Genomic DNA, 6,589 nt, shown 5'->3' on the forward strand with positions numbered 1-6,589 from the left:
ATATTGATAACTCTACCATTAGGCCTCAAAAACTGCAAATTCGAGTTGATAATTTAAAAACATTAAATGATTTTCAAAAATTACTTGGTGATATTAATTGGCTAAGGCCTCCCTTAGAACTTCCTACTGCTCAGTTAGAGCCTTTATTTGATATTCTTAAAGGTGACTCAGATCCTTCTACTTCACGATCTATGACTCCAGAGGATTTCAAGCTTTACAAATAGTTACTAGAGCTAACAGCTCTGCACAATTAACTTGAATACCTACTCACCTGCCAATTTCTTTAGTTGTTTGTCCAACACCTCATGTGCCTACTGCCATCTTATGGCAAGCTGTTGGAATTATTGAATGGATTCATATGAAAACTACATCCTCTAAAGTTATTAACCCTTATTATGAACTTATTAGTAAGTTAATAATACAAGGTAGAACTAGATGCTTACAACTTATAGGTATAGAACCTTCTCAAATTATTATCCCTTATTCAGTTAGTCAACAAAATTGGCTTTTTCAACATAGTAATGAATGGGGTCTTGTTCTTGCAGGATTTTCAGGTACCTTGGAATGCCATTAGCCTGCTGATAAATCGATCCAATTCAGCAAACTTAACTCTTATATCTTTCCTTCTATAATTAGGCAACAGCCTATTCCTCATGTACCTTTGGTTTTTACAGACGGTTCTTCTTCAGGAGTGGCTACTGTAATCACTGACGACGGAACAAAACTCATTAAACAAACTTCCTTGACTTCAGCTCAACGTGTTGAACTGTATGCTGTCATTATGGCTTTTATACATTTGCCTTCTATATCTTTTAATTTGCTTTCTGATAGTAAATATCTTATTCGCTTATTATTTCTTCTGGAGACTGCGACCAGAGGATATACTAATGACCCTGAATTATCATCCTCTTTTCGTTTGCTTCAACAGCTTATTCGTTCCCACGATGGTCCTGTTGCAGCTCTGCATATCCGTGCTCATTCTAACTTGTCTGGTCCATTGTCTAAAATGAATGCGACTGCAGATGCTTTAACTCGATCTAAACGTGATATTTATCCTGTGCATTTTCCTCCCAAAAATAAAGTTCAAGTTACTCTTCCTCCTCAATCTCTTTTCCCTAAAGCAGGACATATCCCAATTTACCGTCCTCCTCCTTTCCGTTCGTCATGCTGTCAAGAATGGCTAAGGTATGGCATTCATTATCTTCATACTGTTGATACTCATGGTCCATGTCCTGGACACCCTCATATTATGGTAAGTTATGATCAAACTGCTTCACAAGCAGCACAACAATCGCATGCTTTACACCATCAGTCGGCGGCTACATTACACAAACAATTTTCCCTTACTCGTGAAGCCGCCCGACAAATTGTTAAGCAATGCCCACAATGCTTACCTCACCTTCCTGTTCCACATTATGGTGTTAATCCTCGTGGATTATTACCTAGTCATTTATGGCAAATGGATGTTACTCATATCCCGTCTTTTGGGAAATTACTGTTTGTTCATGTCACTATTGATACTTATTGTGGTTTCCTCTGTGCTACAGCACAGACCCGAGAAGCTACTAAACATGTTATCACTCATTTATTACACTGTTTTGCTTTCATGAACCTTCCCAAAATTATTAAAACAGATAATGGGCCCACTTAACTAGTGTTGCTTTTGCAACATTTTGTGATTCATTACAAATTACCCATATTACAGGCATTCCATATAACCCTCAAGGACAAGGTATTATAGAATGTGCAAATAGATCTTTAAAGCTAACTATTAAAAATAAAAAAAGGGGGAATTATATAGAACAACACTACATAACCTTATAAATCATGCTCTGTTTATTTTAAATTTTCTCACTGTTGACAGGGGAAAGGTTGGTGGCTGAGCCAAGATTGGCCTCTGAATCTCTGGAGGTCCTCTGGAAAGATCCGCTAACCAGCACTTGGTGTGGTCCTGATCCTGTGTTGATTTGGGGACGTAGTCACGTGTGTATATTTCCCAGATCAGCTCCTGGACCTCTCTGGCTTTCTGAGCACTTAGTCAGGCAAATAGATGGCTCGCCACAGCTCACACCTAGTTCAGAAGATGAAGAAGCTCTGTATCTCTCCCGAAAATTTGACAGTATTTATTGAGAAAAAGAAGAAGAAGAGGAGACCACTTGCCAGGACGACTCAAAGGAGTGATGTTCCAACTTGGGGACAAATTAAACAATTGGTTTCACGAGCTCAAGAGTTAGTGAAACAACAGAATAATCCTGTTACACCTGTGACTTTATTTTTGGCTATGTTGGCAACCATTTCATGTGTTCCCTCTGTTAATGCAGCAACTTACTGGGCCTATGTACCTGATCCTCCACTGTTACAACCCATATCTTGGTCTGAAGCAGAGTTTCCTGTATTTTACAATGATACTGTTTATGGGCCTCTTATTGGGAATATAAAACAAATCAATATGTGTGTAAATTATACTAACTGGTTTAGTACATATCCTGTCTGTCTTAGCCCATTGAATCTGGAAACTGGATGTGAAAAGGCTATTAGTTATGAGCATACAGATGTTGATGAGGGAACGGATCAATCAATTAGTTTGTCAGGCTCTCCAGGCATCCTTCGTTTTACAGGAACCAACATTACTCTTACATGCCCGGCTACCAGCCGACGAGAGGATCTTAAGGATACCATCATTTGCTATAAAAATGGGCAACCTATTAATATTAGAGGTCGAATCTCATACGCCTCACCACTTAGGGATTCCGCTATTACTATAGCCAAGGTTACAGGTGAAGATTCAGGAAATTATTTGTGTATGAAGCGTTTACTTGGAGGACAAGGGATACTTATGCCTGGACATATGGTTACTATTCTTAAGAGAAAATCAAAAACTCAATTTCCTCCTTTTATGACCATTAACTTTCCTGGATCCAATTTTGAATGTTGCAATGCATCTTGGAATAATAACCAAATATGGTGTACTATAGATTATACCAAGGGGTAAATTCTTATCTCTTCTATTCCCGTCATAGATAGGTTTATCGCATTTCAAAAGAACTGGGATATATGGAAACTAGCTCTAACTTATTCCAATACACCTGTTATAACTTGCGTTGCTCCTCCATATACACTTTTGATTGGTTCTATTAACATTGGTAATTCTTCCAAAGGAGGATAGAATATTAGCTCTGTTCATTGTATTTTTACAGTTGTATGTTCCCTCCTGCAGGAACACAATCTGTGCTTATACTAAGGCAACCTATATATGTTATGGTGCCTGTACATCTGAGAGAACCTTGGTATGAAGATACTGGAGTACAGGCATGGGTGGAACTCTCTAAAGCCTTGCAGAGAAGGAGACGCTTTACTGGGTGGCTAACAGTAAGTTTACTTGCCTTGGCTGCTCTGTCTGCTATCGCGGCTACTGCCGGTCTTGCTCTTTCACAGAGTATTAATCATGCTCACTTTGCTAATCAGTTATCTCAAAATACCAGTCTTGCTTTATCTTTACAAAGTCACATAGATTTACAGATGAATAACAAGTTAGATGAATTTAAAAACGCAATTTGGGGGATTGGAGATCAGATGGCAGCATTAAAATTGAGGATGCGTTTAGCTTGTCATGAAAAGTATACATGGATTTGTGTTACTCCTTACAAGTACAATGACTGTATTTGGGAATGGGAAAAAGTAAAAATGCATCTGCTGAGTGTTTGGTCAGATAATAATATTAGTCTTGATCTTAAAAAATTAAATGCTGAAATTCAGGGTATACAAAATGCACATCTTGATGATATTTCGCAAGAAGATGTAATTAAAACTTTACTGGACCATTTAAAGTGGTTAAACCCTCAGTCGTGGATTACTGGAGGGTTGTCAGGATTTATTACCCTGGCCATAATTTGCCTATTATTGATAATAATCTTCTCATGTCTGTTTCGTATCCTCATGCAACAATATACTACTCTCGGCACTACGCTTCATGGAATTATTTTGCAGCAAAAATTAAAAAATAAAAAAGGGGGAACTGAGGGAAACAGTCAGCCTTGAGGTCAGGCTACGGACATGCCAGGCATGCCGCCGCTGCTCGAAGGGACTGTCCCTACTTGTTCCCCTCCTTGTTCCATTCCATGGGAGATAAATCACCAGGGCCCAGAAATCAGAAAGAATGTAAAATGAGACAAGCAAAGCTGTCTCGCCCCTCCCTGCACATGCAGGTTATTTTGGATGATTCTGGGCTTATGGGTTTTCTCTCAGGGAAGTTAACCTTGAGCCGAGACAGTCTATAGATAATGTAAACCACCGTCTGGCAACCTTCCATTTCTAGTCTATATAATCTGCAACCGTAGCATAGTAAAACTTGCCTTGCAACCATCAGTTGTCTTGGTCCTTCTGACCCCATTCGTCGGTGCTACTTCTGTTCCTTACCCCGTCCCTTCTGACCCTGGGCGGTGAAATCCTCTTTCTCCGGCTGGTCCGCAGCACATATGAATATATGTTTTTGTCTTGCTGTACTGCACATATGCTGTCTAGTAACAGAAGTTGTGTCTGCTAGTAGTGTTGTAGATTATGTCTTTCCAAAGCGCTGAGGCAGTGCACCTACTCTGTAGTTGCAGCTGATGCCTGAACGTATCCTAGCTGACAAATTATTGATTAATAAGAACTTGAATTTCTAAAGATTAGTACTGTTAACCAAAATCTGAGCAAGGAGTCTCAAATGTAATTCTTAGCCAGTATTACATGTTAATGAAACATTTAACAGTGTAAATCAAGGAACATCAATGTAGGGATTTCTTTTAATTTATTTCTTACCTGCTTGAAATATCAGTTAAAGGTTGCCAGCTTGGTTGCAGATGAACGGACGTTTGAAGTTCACCAAACTACTTAATGTGGAATAGGAAAATAGACTTCCAACGCCCTCAAGGCTGTGACCTTGCAGCCATTTTACATAACACATCATCCTCCTTTAGGGATGAACCTTTCCCTGGCCCGAAAAGTAGCCACTCCGTTGAAGCTTTGCTTATTGTAACAGGCTTTTGTTTCCAGGTTACATGTCTGTGGAAGACTTAATTCTGAATAGAGATATAGATATTACTGGAAACTAATTGTTTTTGCTATTATACTCTGCTTTATCAAAAAAGTAAAACATTTAAATTATGCTAAAAAAATATAGATGTTGTCTTGCAATCTTTAAACAATAAATGAAAGAATTGCCCTTAAAAAAAAAGAATTAAGCAATTAAGCTGTTGGTCCCACATCAGACAAATTATCCTTATACCTCCTGTCAATATTGTTAACAGAGACTGTTATTTTATTAATCCTTATGATCCCGTGATTCTTTCTTTCATGTTTCGGGGCACAGCAGGTGAGAGAGTGGGTTTAAGCTGGTGGGTTTATCCTTCTTTTATGCGTTCATTCAATTTTATGTTCATTTACTTATTGTACACATATGGCAATAGAAGCTGCTAAGGCAATCATTGCTATTCTGCAAAACAACAAGGCACAGAAGCAGATGTCTTATTTCCGATATTTGTCCCCCCAGGATTTTTATGATTAAAGATCCTTTCGCCCCACTCCCTGGAGAGGACAAGGGGCTGTTCGCTGGAGGATTTATAATGACTTGGGGAAAGGCTCAAATATCCCCCCATTATGGTAATCCACCCCAAGGGCAAACCACACAAGAATATTATGAATTTATTTTATTTTTCTATCCTTGCAAAGGTAATACGCAGCTCATTAGAATATGAAAACTATACTGTCAAATTTCAGAATTACATGGATGAAGAAAATCACCAAAGTGGCATCATATCATGTGTGTTCTAGTTGTGTTGACTATGTTGACTATATTAACTATGTTGTGTTAACAATGTATTGTATAACTGTATATTGAAAAGGCAAAATGCTGTACCTTATTTCAGAGAAAATAATTATGTTGGCAAACCCCAAATTGTACATTGTAGACGGGTCCTAGGAAAAGAAGATTTCATTCATAGTGGACAAGAGGTTAGCTTCTGTTTTCATCCATGTGCTATTTCAAGAATTAAACATCATTAATAATACAGGATATAAGAGGAATAGTCTAAAGATGGAAAAGCACATTTTGATTAGGAAAGAGAATTTAAGGCTTAAGTCTTTTTTTTTATGGAAAACTGCCTTATTACTATGAGATAAGAAAATTGTTTCATTCTTTTCTTCCTTGCTTTCTTCTTCTTCTTTTTAACATTTTTAATATTGGATATTTGACCTCTAAGCTGAGATGACTGGAAATGCCTCCTCTGGGCATCAACCATTTTGAAAGACTTTTTCCCCCTCCGTAAGGGCTATTTGTCTCTTGGAGGCATTGTCTACATTACTCACCAAGAGGCAAGCATTTGTCCTTGCACTAAATGCTGACATCTCCTGATAAGAGGGAAGCTGCAAAGTAGAAGAATTGAAGGTCAGTATGTTGATATTGGTCTCAAGTGCATTGATGTACATTTGTGTATTGGGGAAGGGGCGTGAAGCTTGAGCGTGGGCCAGTGGGGAGGGGTAAATATTTTGTGATGCTGTCTACCTATGGGCTTATAAAGTTTACAGCTGCATTAGGAGGACAAGCATTACC

Source organism: Mesoplodon bidens (genome assembly GCF_964165515.1).
Source record: "Mesoplodon bidens genome assembly, contig: HAP1_SCAFFOLD_289, whole genome shotgun sequence".
NCBI lineage: Eukaryota > Metazoa > Chordata > Mammalia > Artiodactyla > Ziphiidae > Mesoplodon > Mesoplodon bidens.